The sequence below is a fragment of the Schistocerca gregaria genome, chromosome 5 (genome assembly GCF_023897955.1).
Source record: "Schistocerca gregaria isolate iqSchGreg1 chromosome 5, iqSchGreg1.2, whole genome shotgun sequence".
Taxonomy (NCBI): domain Eukaryota; kingdom Metazoa; phylum Arthropoda; class Insecta; order Orthoptera; family Acrididae; genus Schistocerca; species Schistocerca gregaria.
The window spans coordinates 471,180,068-471,193,889 of NC_064924.1; the positions used below are offsets into that span (position 1 = coordinate 471,180,068).

Consider the following 13,822-nt stretch of genomic DNA (forward strand, 5'->3'; position numbering starts at 1 on the left):
TACATTGTTCCATTCTGCTATTTTACACACTCTCATAATTAAAATAACACAACTGCCAAATCATGGCATAAAGTTTCTGGTATTACCAGACCTAGTCACAATAGGTAAAACTCTTAAGGAAAAGAGAGAGTGCACTAGAAAAATGATAAAAAAGTTGTGTTTTAGCCTGCTCTGCATTTAGAAGTGTCTCTCATTAGTCAGATATTTATACAGGGGATAATATTTTGGGACAATATTCATAAGTTTAGTAAGAGCTTTATAATTCATCACTATTAATTGTCAGTTTCACTGAACTGTAAAATAAATACTTGTATAAAACTGACGACACAAGATACGAAAAAAATTTTCATGTATGGTACATTTTACATATCTTTCCAGTGTAAAAAAGTGGAATTTTTTATCATCATGAAGTTTTTAAAATAAGATTTTGAAATGAAAGTATTGGCTGTTTCTTTAATTATTTGAGATACTAATTTGCAGCTGTTTGAATATAACTAGAATTCAGATAATGCTCTTAACAATAGTGAAAACTGTATCTTTAATGACAAATTTGTGCCCATTGACTTGCTAGTCGAAAGGTTGTGTGTTTCCTGTGGAACATTCAGACTGATGAATCCTATGCACCACTGAAGGCAGCCAATATGGAATGGTGAGCAATAGGGAAAGAAATCAAGTGTTGTCTGCTGTGTGCCATCTGTAGCATCAAATTCAGGCTGGACTTTCTCTGGGTCAACAGCACTAATCTGACAGTGACCAATTCTCTCCTGCTATCCTTGTTTCTGGGGCTTTGTTCAGAAAATGCTAAGGAATTGCATTCTTGGTTCAAAACAGAATGCTCAAATCATGAGAGGCAAAAGTTAGTAGAAAGTCATACATCTGCAAAAAGACTAATATGCGAAGCGTACAAAAACTTCCAGTGTCATGCTTTTGTAAAAGATCTTGCTGAGAACTCAAGAAAATTCTGGTGCTATGTAAAATTGTTGTGCAGGTTGAAGGCTTCTGCCCAGTCACTCACTAACCAGTCTGGTGTGGTAACAGAAGATAGCAAAAGGAAAGCTGAAGTATTAAATTTTGTGCTTAAGAAATAATTCCTATAGTAGACTCATACAAACATACCATTATTTCACTGTCACATAGGTTCCCACGTGGAGAACATAGTAACAGGCATTCCTGGCACTGAATAACAACTGAAAGTGTTGAAAACAAGTAAGTTGCCAGATCTGGATGGAATCCAAGTTCGATTTAACAGACAGTACCTTACATCAATGGCCTCTTACTTAGTTTTCCTCTATTTTGCATCTCTCACCCAGTGCAAAATCCCATACCCGTGGAAAAAAGTTCATGAAGGGACAGATCCACAAAATTACAGACCAGTAATCTTAACATTGGTTTGCTGCAGAATTCTAGTACACATTCTGAGTTCAAATATAATAAATTTCCTTGAGACAGAAAACCTTCTGCTCACAGATCATCATGGATTTAGAAAGCATTGCTTATGCAAAACTCAGCTTGCCCTTTCCTCACATCTACATCTACATGACTACTCTGCAATTCACATTTAAGTGCTTGGCAGAGGGTTCATCGAACGACAATAATACTATTTCTTTACTATCCACTCCCTAACAGCGCGCGGGAAAAACGAACACCTAAACCTTTCTACTCGAGCTCTGATTTCTCTTATTTTATTTTGATGATCATTCCTACCTATGTATGTTGGGTTCAACAAAATATTTTCGCATTCGGAAGAGAAAGTTAGTGACTGAAATTTCGCGAAAAGATCTTGCCGCGATGAAAAACGTCTTTGCTGTAATGACTTCCATCCCAACTCGTGTATCATATCTACCACACTCTCTCCCCTATAACGCGATAATACAAAACGAGCTGCCCTTTTTTGCACCCTTTCGATGTCCTCCGTCAATCCCACCTGGTAAGGATCCCACACCGCGCAGCAATATTCTAACAGAGGACGAACGAGTGTAGTGTAAGTTGTCTCTTTAGTGGACTTGTTGCATCTGCTAAGTGTCCTTCCAATGAAACGCAACCTTTGGCTCGCCTTCCTGACAATATTATCTATGTGGTCCTTCCAACTGAAGTTGTTCGTAATTTTAACACCCAGGTACTTAGTTGAATTGACAGCCTTGAGAATTGTACTATTTATCGAGTAATCGAATTCCAACGGAGTTCTTTTGGAACTCATGTGGATCATCTCACACTTTTCGTTATTTAGCGTCAACTGCCACCTGACACACCATACAGCAATCTTTTCTAAATCGCTTTGCAGCTGATACTGGTCTTCGGATGACCTTACTAGACGGTAAATTACAGCATCATCTGTGAACAGTCTAAGAGAACTGCTCAGATTGTCACCCAGGTCATTTATATAGATCAGGAACAGTAGAGGTCCCAGGACGCTTCCCTGGGGAACACCTGATATCACTTCAGTTTTACTCGATGATTTGCCGTCTATTACTACGAACTGCGACCTTCCTGACAGGAAATCACGAATCCAGTCGCACAACTGAGACGATACCCCAACTTGATTAGAAGTCGCTTGTGAGGAACGGTGTCAAAAGCTTTCCGGAAATCTAGAAATACGGAATCAACTTGAGATCCCCTGTCGATAGCGGCCATTACTTCGTGCGAATAAAGAGCTAGCTGTGGATGAAGGCCAGCAGCCAGATTCCATACTTTAGATTTCTGGAAAATGTTTGACTTGGTGCCCCATTGCAGACAGTTAACAAGGGTTTGAGATTATGGATTAGGCTCCAAGATATGTGAGTGATTCAATCACTTTGTAAGTAATAAAACCACGTATATTGTTTTCAAAAGTGAGAGTTCATGGTAGACAAGGATATTGTCTGGTGTGTCCCAGAGAAGTGTAACAGGATCAATCTTATTCTCTGTGTATACAAATGATATGATGGATAAAATGAGCAGCAGTCTGTGGTTGTTTTCTGATGATGCTGTGGTGTACAGCAGGGGTGCCACACATCAGTTGCTATCTACTGGTAGAATGCTTATTTGGTAGATCACATGAATACTGAGAGTGCAAAAGAAAAATCGTTGAAAAAAATGATGTGTTTTTCATAGTGTTGAATATGTGTGCTGGTTAAACTCAATATAAAATTTGAAATTTTCCCGGCAAATCAACTGTACAAAAAGATTTTGGGCTTGGAGCCAGTTGTCATAAACTTCATTACATGATATTTTGTCTGGACAACTGCCAACCATCTTCAGGTGAGCCAAACAAGGACTGACGAAGACATTCTTCGCTCCGTCTTATATAGTGCGCTGATAGTGCTGCTGCGCATGCATTGCAGTTGTGGAGATAGAAGGGCCACACTACCCAGCGACAGTGCCCTCGCTGGTGGAACTGCAATACTCAGCTGCCGTCTGTATTGTCACTGGCTGCAGCTATTGAAGTTTTCTTGTGTCTTAGTCTCGAGCAAATTAAGGGGAGGTGATGGGATTCCATGTGTTATTCAATTGGTAACCTTTGTCATGGTTCATTAGATTTCCCACATTGCATATTTCAGTGGATTCTTTGATAATGGAGTCCCAAAAAGTTGTTACTGTGGCCAAAATCAAAGTTTTGTCATACTTCATTGAATGTCCGTTAGAAATACAATGTTCCGCAACTGCAGACTTATACTGGGTTGCAGTAGGCGAATGCAACATTGATGTTCTGTACAATGCTCTTCCACACAGTATTTTTACCAAATACCATGTCAATGTGGTATTTTTACAAAATACTGTGTCAATGTGGTATGGCCTATATAGGACAGACAACATGTAAGTGGAAGAGTGTTGTACAGAACATCAACGTTGCACTTGCATACTGCAACCCAGTAAGTCTGCAGTTGTGGAATATTGTATTTCTAATGGACATTCAATGGAGTATGAGAAAACTTTGATTTTGGCTACAGCAACAACTTTTTGGGACTCCATTATCAAAGAATCCGTTGAAATACGCATTGCAGGAAATCTAATAAACTGTGACAGTGGTTACCAACTGAATAATACTTGGAATCCTGTCATCTCCAAAATTTTCTCAAGACAAACATGCCAGAAAACTTTGAAAGCTGCAGCCAGCAACAATACTGACGGCAGCCGAGTATTGTAGTTCCACCAGCGAGTGCGCTGTCGCTGGGCGATGTGGCCCTTCTGTCTCCGCGACTGCAACGCATGTACGGCAGTACTATCTGCGTACTATATAAGACAGAGTAGAGAACATCTTTGTCAGTCCTCATTCGGCTCACCTGAAGATTCCTGGCAGTTGTTCAGCCAAAATACTGTGCAGTGAAGTTTACGATGACCAGCTGCAAGCCCGAAATCTTTTTGAACCGTTAAACTCAAGTTTGTGTTGATTGCTAACAGGTTCAGAGAAGTGATACTGAGATCTACCTTGAACTTCTAAACACATTTGTCACATTATTTCGATCAACTGCCACCTGCACACTACTTGTTGATGCATTATTTCATTTATCTTCACACATTAATAGTTTGATATGTGTCAGGAAAATTCTGTGAGTTTGATGTCGTTATGATGCACTACCAACTTCTCTGGTGTAATGTGCATAGAATGGATGCAGGCAGAATGCTGTAGATAGTTTGTGTGAGCCGTCAGCATTGAGTACACATACATGTTGGCAGACTTTGCAAGAACATCATCACAGTTCACCATGCCAAAGTTGAATGTTATCTCAAAATTTGTGTTTGGCCATCAGGGCCATTTTATAATTAAGATCTTCAAATGAGATCTTCCATCAAGAAAATGATATGTAGTGCAATGACTTCATGCATCAGTATCTTAATTAGTAACGTATTGAAGAAAGGTAAAATTTATCATTTTCATTCTGAATGGGAGCATAAATTTTTCGTAACAGAAAGGATTGGCACATGCATTTTTTTTACTACTAATGGCTATTATTACACTTATGAAAAAGACAAACGTTGAGAGATATTTTCATGCCAAGTTTCCTCTATACTTTGAAATGAAAAAAGAAAAAAATGAATAAAATTAAAAATAAGTTAAGCTTTTAGCAACATTTGTTCACAAAACCAGTAGAGAAAATTGTTGCTGCTACACTTCCTTCTGACTGTGTTTTGAATGTATTTTTTGAAGAGGAGGAATCCCTTTGCAGGTGGTGAATTCATAAATGAAGCATTTTGAGACATAACTGATGAGTTGTTTCAGAATTTCGTAAACAGGCCTGAAATAGTAGCTGCCATTGAATCTTTTCAACTTTCATTGAGAATGATCACAAGAAGAGTTGAAACAATGTCTAATGATGTTTTTTCTCATTTGGAAACAGGCTTGGATGAGTGTCATTATTTTTCAATGCAATTAGGTGAGCCCAGTGATGTAACTGACTCTGTACTGCTGCCAGTTTTTGTAAGGATGGTTTTTTAAAAAAGCAGTATGGTCAAAGAATAACTTCAGAAAGTAATGTCTTTGATAGCGCATACAAGAGGGGAAGATATACTTTTTGCTGTAATGCAACTTGTTGTTGTTGTTGTTGTGGTCTTCAGTCCTGAGACTGGTTTGATGCAGCTCTCCATGCTACTCTATCCTGTGCAAGCTTCTTCATCTCCCAGTACCTACTGCAACCTACATCCTTCTGAATTTGCTTAGTGTACTCATCTCTCGGTCTCCCTCTACGATTTTTACCCTCCACGCTGCCCTCCAATGCTAAATTTGTGATCCCTTGATGCCTCAAAACATGTCCTACCAACCGATCCCTTCTTCTAGTCAAGTTGTGCCACAAACTTCTCTTCTCCCCAATCCTATTCAATACCTCCTCATTAGTTACGTGATCTATCCACCTTATCTTCAGTATTCTTCTGTAGCACCACATTTCGAAAGCTTCTATTCTCTTCTTGTCCAAACTAGTTATCGTCCATGTTTCACTTCCATACATGGCTACACTCCAAACAAATATTTTCAGAAATGACTTCCTGACACTTAAATCTATATTCGATGTTAACAAATTTCTCTTCTTCAGAAACGCTTTCCTCGCCATTGCCAGTCTACATTTTATATCCTCTCTACTTCGACCATCATCAGTTATTTTACTTCCTAAATAGCAAAACTCCTTTACTACTTTAAGTGTCTCATTTCCTAATCTAATTCCCTCAGCATCACCCGATTTAATTTGACTACATTCCATTATCCTCGTTTTGCTTTTGTTAATGTTCATCTTATATCCTCCTTTCAAGACACTGTCCATTCCGTTCAACTGCTCTTCCAATTCCTTTGCTGTCTCTGAGAGAATTACGATGTCATCGGTGAACCTCAAAGTTTTTATTTCTTCTCCTTGGATTTTAATACCTACTCGAATTTTTCTTTTGTTTCCTTGACTGCTTGCTCAATATACAGATTGAATAACATCGGGGACAGACTACAACGCTGTCTCACTCCCTTCCCAATCACTGCTTCCCTTTCATGTCCCTTGACTCTTATAAATGCCATCTGGTTTCTGTACAAATTGTAAATAGCCTTTCACTCCCTGTGTTTTACCCCTGCCACCTTCAGAATTTGAAAGAGAGAGAGAGAGAGAGAGAGAGAGAGAGAGAGAGAGTATTCCAGTCTATCCTATCTAAATAACACTTGTCCACAAGCTTGTAATGTTACCAGAGATGGAGCTCCACCTTAAGAGGTTCTAAAAATGGTTTTCTTACTCAGTGTCAAGGAGATGAAAGTTTTCCATAGTTTTTAGTGTATCACAGTATTTTACACCAGCAGTCTGAGTGTGAAAATTTTTTAAATTTGAAGGAAACTATGAAAACTGTTGTGAAGATAGTCAACAAAATTGGGTCTCACTTACTTCAAAAAAGACTTTTCAAATAGTCAGAAACACTCGGAAGTTAAACAAAAGCTAAAAAAAAAGTGATGGGCTTAACTATATGACTCACTTAACCAGAGGTTTCGTGGGAAGGCAGTGTGCAGTGATTTATCTTGAGTAATGTAGTGGATGAGGAAACAAATCCCTGAAGCATGTTTACAGTTATTGACACTGAGTCTGGCTCTTGGAAAATGTACACAGAAAGATTTATATGAAGTTAATGCATAAATAGATGAAAAACTGCTAAAATTTTAAATGAGAATTATTTTCTAGGATATAGATCTTCCAGCTTACTATGTTTTCAAGAGCTGTACAGTTTCATGAAGCAAGTTAGCATGTATGTACATTGCCAGAAAACAATTAGTACACCCTTTTAGAGGTTTCCAATTCACTCAAGATTTATTGTTGTAAATAGTGCATGTGAAGTACATGAAATGGTTACATTTGCACATCAGTAGCACAGGCGGATCTGAGGTATCAGGTATTGACCCATGCTGGAAGACCCATATTAGTATGTGGTGTAGCCTCCACGGGTAACAATGCACATACTGTCTCTGGCACCCAGTTAATGGTGAACACTGTCCTGGGATACATTATTCCATGTCTACTAGACCTGTTCACGTAGTCCTGTAAGAGTTGTTGGTTGACGAGTCACACAAGTCACTTCTCATTCCATCATGTTCTACACGTGATCTATTGGAGACAAGACTGGAAATCATGATGGACAGGGAAGTTGCTGCACATTTTGTAGAACACATTGATTTTTACAGGCAGTGTGTGGGTGAACATTATCCTGTTGGAACAACACATCACCATCATGTTGCAAGTATGACAGAAGAGTGGGTCTAGCAATATTCTACATTTAATGAGTGCTGGTTAGCATGCCCTCCAGAAACATCAAAGGTGAACAAGAGTTGTAGCTTATTGCACCCCAGACCATAACTGTATCGTTGATGAATGCCCCCTATGGGACAGCACTTGCCAGGTCTACTGCATGGTTATAATTAAACTTTCCCTATTTAACATGTTATAACAGAGAAACTAATTAGCATGCGAGTACCAAACTTGGTAGCATTAATGTCCAGAGTATGGGGTGCATGATTTCCATGTGTCACATCACCTCTATGGCCAGTAGATACCATGATGAGTCATCGTGATTCTTAGTCTCACACACCTGACCAGTCACAGTGCATTTGTTGACGTGTTGACAGGAGCTTGGGTATTACTGGTGAAGCTCTATTATCAAAACCACAATTATGCTGCAGCTGCACTTGGAGAATATCAATGGCTCCAAGGATTATGGAAGGGCTTTCTTTCTCCACCTGCTGTGCATAGCATGATGAAGAAGTTCAAATCAACTGGAGAAATGGGCATCACTCCGGGAATAGGCCGATGACTGGTTGCATCATAGGTAGTTAATTAAATCAGTGTTTCTATGGCAGACAATACTGCGCATAATCCCCAATTGTCAGGCAGTGTGTGTGCTGTGTCATGACAGTTGAACATCCAGTATCCAGTGGTCCACTGTATGGAAGGTGCTTTAAACCATTCTCAAATGGTATCCGTACAAGATCCATATCATACAGCAGCATGCACCACAGTGCACTCTCCACCTTCTCACAAGGACTGAAGTTGATGAGGGCTGGCGCTGGAACATCCTATGGGCAGACAAAGGTCATTTTTCTCTGGTGGCTGCATTGAGCACATATAATTGCTGACTGTGGGGTCTTCACATCCAGTCACTGTGAATGAAGTTCCTCTGTATGGAGAACGTGTCCCCTTATGATGTGGCTTCACAGATATGTTCATCATTGGCCCATTCTTTTTTTGAACAGGTTGGCACTCAAGGACCAAAGATATGCAGTGTAACTGGCTAGCGTTAAGGCGACATACTTTGCCAGCATGTCATACCAACCCTAAAGGGGTGAGACACAATGAAGTCAACAGTTTTCCTGCAAGATATGGCCCCACCGCGCATTGCTCATGGAGTCCACCTACCTCTCTGAAACACACTTGGAAACGATCGAATTATCAGTTGATCATTTTCAAATGTTTGGCTGGCATGATCACCTGATGTCACTCCCTGTCATTTCTGGCTGTGTGGCTATCTCTTGGGCAGGGTTTACAAGGGAACATTCACACATGTGCTCATCTGAAGCCCTGCATACCAAAAGAGGTAGCCTGCATACCTATGAACATGCTTTGTTCTGCTGTGCATAATGCAATCCTGCACTTTCAGAATCCTCTGGAGTCTTCTGGCGCCATATTGAACCCATTTTGTAGCAGTAATGTGACGTACCATGTTGTTGTTGTGGTCTTCAGTCCTGAGACTGGTTTGATGCAGCTCTCCATGCTACTCTATCCTGTGCAAACTTCTTCATCTCCCAGTACCTACTGCAGCCTACATCCTTCTGAATCTGTTTAGTGTATTTATCTCTTGGTCTCCCTCTATGATTTTTACCCTCCACACTGCCCTCCAATACTAAATTGGTGATCCCTCCATGTCCCAGAACATGCCCTACCAACCGATCCCTTCTTCTAGTCAAGTTGTGCCACAAGCTCCTCTTCTCCCCAATTCTATTCAATACCTCCTCATTAGTTATGTGATCTACCCATCTAATCTTCAGCGTTCTTCTGTAGCACCACATTTCAAAAGCTTCTATTCTCTTCTTGTCTAAGCTATTTATCATCCATTTTTCACTTCCATACAAGGCTACAATCCATACAAATACTTTCAGAAACGATTTCCTGACATTTAAATCTATACTTGATATTAACAAATTTTTCTTCTTCAGTAACACTTTCCATGCCATTGCCAGTCTACATTTCATATCCTCTCTACTTCGACCATCATCAGTTATTTTGCTCCCCATATAGCAAAACTCCTTTACTACTTTAAGGGTCTCATTTCCTAATCTAATTCCCTCAGCATCAACCGACTTAATTCGACTACATTCCATTATCCTCATTTTGCTTTTGTTGATGTTCATCTTATATCCTCCTTTCAAGACACTGTCCATTCCATTCAACTGCTCTTCCAAGTCCTTTGCTGTCTCTGACAGAATTACAATGTCATCTGCGAACCTCAAAGTTTTTGTTTCTTCTCCATGGATTTTAATACCTACTCCGAACTTTTTTTTTGTTTCCTTTATTGCTTGCTCAATGTACAGATTGAATAACATCGGGGATAGGCTACAACCCTGTCTCACTCCCTTCCCAACCACTGCTTCCCTTTCATGTCCCTCAACTCTAATAACTGCCATCTGGTTTATGTACAAATTGTAAATAGCCTTTCGCTCCCTATATTTTACTCCTGCTGCCTTCAGAATTTGAAAGAGAGTATTCCAGTCAACATTGTCAAAAGCTTTCTCTAAGTCTACAAATGCCAGAAATGTTGGTTTGCCTTTCCTTAATCTTTCTTCTAAGTTAAGTCGTAGGGTCAGTATTGCCTCACGTGTTCCTACATTTCTACGGAATCCAAATTGATCTTCCCTTGAGGTCAGCTTCCATCAGTTTTTCCATTCGTCTGTAAAGAATTCGCATTAGTATTTTGCAGCTGTGTCTTATTAAACTGATAGTTCGGTAATTTTCACATCTGTCAACACCTGCTTTCTTTGGGATTGGGATTATTATATTCTTCTTGAAGTCTGAGGGTATTTCGCCGGTCTCATATATCTTGCTCACCAGATGGTAGAGTTTTGTCAGGACTGGCTCTCCAAAAGGGTGTCAGTAGTTCTAATGGAATGTTGTCTACTCCGGGGGCCTTGTTTCGACTCAGGTCTTTCACTGCTCTGTCAAACGCTTCATGCAATATCATATCTCCCATTTCATCTTCATCTACATCCTCTTCCATTCCCATATTGTTGTTCTTAAGTACATCACCCTTGTATAGACCCTCTATATACTCCATCCACCTTTCTGCTTCCCCTTCTTTGCTTAGAACTGGGTTTGCATCAAAGCTCTTGATATTCATGAAAGTGATTCTCCTTTCTCGAAAGGTCTCTTTAATTTTCCTGTAGGCAGTATCTATTTTACCCCTAGTGAGATAAGCCTCTACATCATTACATTTGCCCTCTAGCCATTCCTACTTAGCCATTTTGCACTTCCTGTCAATCTCATTTTTGAGACATTTATATTCCTTTTTGCCTGCTTCATTTACTGCATTTTTATATTTTCTCCTTTCATCAATTAAATTCAATATTTCTTCTGTTACCCAAGGGTTTCTACTAGCCCTTGTCTTTTTACCTATTTGATCCTCTGCTGCCTTCACTATTTCATCCTGCAAAGCTACCCATTCTTCTTCTACTGTATTTCTTTCCACCATTCCTGTCAGTTGTTCCCTTATGCTCTCCCTGAAACTCTGTATAACCTCTGGGTCTTTCAGTATATCCAGGTCCCATCTCCTTAAATTCCCACCTTTTTGCAGTTTCTTCAGTTTTAATCTACAGTTCATAACTGATAGATTGTGGTCAGAGTCCACATCTGCCCCTGGAAATGTCTTACAATTTAAAACCTGGTTCCTAAGTCTCTGTCTTACCATTATATAATCTATCTGATACCTACTAGTAACTCCAGGGTTCTTCCATGTATACAACCTTCTTTCATGATTCTTAAACCAAGTGTAAGCTATGATTAAGTTAGGCTATGCGCAAAATTCTACCAGGCGGCTTCCTCTTTCATTTCTTAGCCCCAAGCCATATTCACCTACTATGTTTCCTTCTCTTCCTTTTCCTATTCTTGAATTCCAGTCACCCATGACTATTAAATTTTCATCCCCCTTCACTACCTGAATACTTTCTTTTATCTCATCATACATTTATCAATTTCTTCATCATCTGCAGAGCTAGTTGGAATATAAACTTGTACTACTGTGGTAGGCATGGGCTTTGTATCTATCTTGGCCACAATGATGCGTTCACTATACTGTTTTTAGTAGTTTGCCCGCACTCCTATTTTTTTATTCATTATTAAACCTACTGCTGCATTGATTTTGTATTTATAACCCTGTATTCACCTGACCAAAAGTGTTGTTCCTCCTGTCACCGAATTTCACTAATTCCCATTATATCTAACTTTAACCTATCCATTTCCCTTTTTAAATTTTCTAACCTACCTGCCCAATTAAGGGCTCTGACATTCCATGCTCCGATCCATAGATCGCCAGTTTCCTTTCTCCTGATAACGACGTCCTCTTGAGTAGTCCCCGCCGAGAGATCCGAATGGGGGACTATTTTTCCTCCAGAATATTTTACCCAAGAGGACGCCATCATCATTTAATCATACGGTAATCAGCATTTAATCATACAGTAAAGCTGCATGCCCTCGGGAAAAATTACAGCTGTAGTTTCCCCTTGCTTTCAGCCGTTCGCAGTACCAGAACATCAAGGCCATTTTGGTTAGTGTTACAAGGCCAGATCAGTCAATCATCCAGACTGTTGCCCCTGCAACTACTGAAATGGCTCTGCTGCTCCTCTTCAGGAACCACATATTTGTCTGGCCTCTCAACAGATACCCCTCCATTGTGGTCGCACCTACAGTATGGCTATCTTCCCCACCAATGGGAAGGTCCATGGTTCATGGTGGGTGGGGGGTGGGGGGTGGGGGGTGGGGATGTACCACAGCAGCACAGTAAAAGTGTTTCAATTGAATTGATTCTGCATCATTTCTCTTCCCCATGTCCTTGGCATTAATGCTACCAAGTGTGGTATTCATATGGTAATTAATCTCCACATTGTAAATTGTTCAATAGGGAAAATTGATCATATATGCAGACAGCCATCACTTGAGTGCAGGCAGTATCTGCTTTCATTGTTGAAGACCACGGCACACCATTCCATCTTCCAAGTGATTCTGTGATGGCAGCAGATGAGCCGTTCACATCTTGTATAGAAAATGTTTCCAGATGATAAGTTAATGTTTTCAAAGAGGACTTTTATCTGTGCTGTCTGTCACACTTTAAATGTTTATTTTCAAAAGTTTTACTGAAAAATCAAATTTGCAAATCTAAATTAAATTTTTAACAAAAATATTAGTTGTTTAGAACAAAAAAGTTGGCAGTTTCATTGCAAATGAAATGTAAAGGGTAAAGAGTCAATTCTTAATGGCAAAAATGGCGAAACTGAAATTTGTCAATTACACTGCCATCTATGATGAATGGAGAAAGGTGTTTCAAGTAAAGCCTAGGTATTTTTTGGTGTTGAATCTGAATCTGCTATAAAATTGTGTGTATGAGTTTGGTGGTGATGGTGGTGGTGGGGGGGGGGGGGGGGGGGGTAGGCTTGCAAAATAAGAAGTTGACCCAGTTTGGGGAGGGAAGGGATAGGGGTGATTTGCCAGTTTTAGCTCTGACAGATGGTATCTTCTTTGAAAATATTAACTTTTCACCTGGAACATTTTTTCATAAAATGCACATTTTTTGAAATATTTGGTCATTCCAGTTTAAACAAACACATTGTATATTGTAATTAGGAAATATAAATAAAAAATTGCTTGTTTTGGATGCTACAGGATCACACACATAATCATTATTTGTGCAATCACTACTCCAAAAGTAAATCCTTAATGATCTGTCTGAAAATTATACTTAGGATATGTATATAATGTGTCATGACATAAAATGAAAAGACCAATACCCATTGAAATAGCTCCTGTACTTTCAACATATCAAGGAATATGACAGAATAAATCCATCTCTCAGTTGTTTTGTTAGAGAACATTGGTGTAGATTATGCACACTGTTGACTGAACAGCGTTTTTGAAGGACTTTCTATCATCTTTTTTTGTAGATAACAGGTGAATCACAATGTGGGAATGAAACTATGTGGCAGCTTAAAATGTACTTGAAAGTTGAAATATGCAAGACAATGCAATGTTTGTGAGCAAAAGATCTAAAGTGCACACTGTTTCACCATGAAATACCTGCGGTATGTGTTCCAAATTCAATGTCGCATCCAGCAGAAGTGATGTGGTGCCAACAA

The 13,822-nt window shown here is 39.5% G+C and overlaps 1 protein-coding gene across 1 annotated transcript in view; it reads left to right on the top strand.

Annotated features, from left to right (window-relative positions):
* Positions 1 to 13,822, top strand: part of LOC126272096 (fatty acid synthase-like) — a 332,645-nt gene that overhangs the window by 51,878 nt on the left and 266,945 nt on the right. The gene's annotated exons all lie outside the window — the stretch shown is intronic.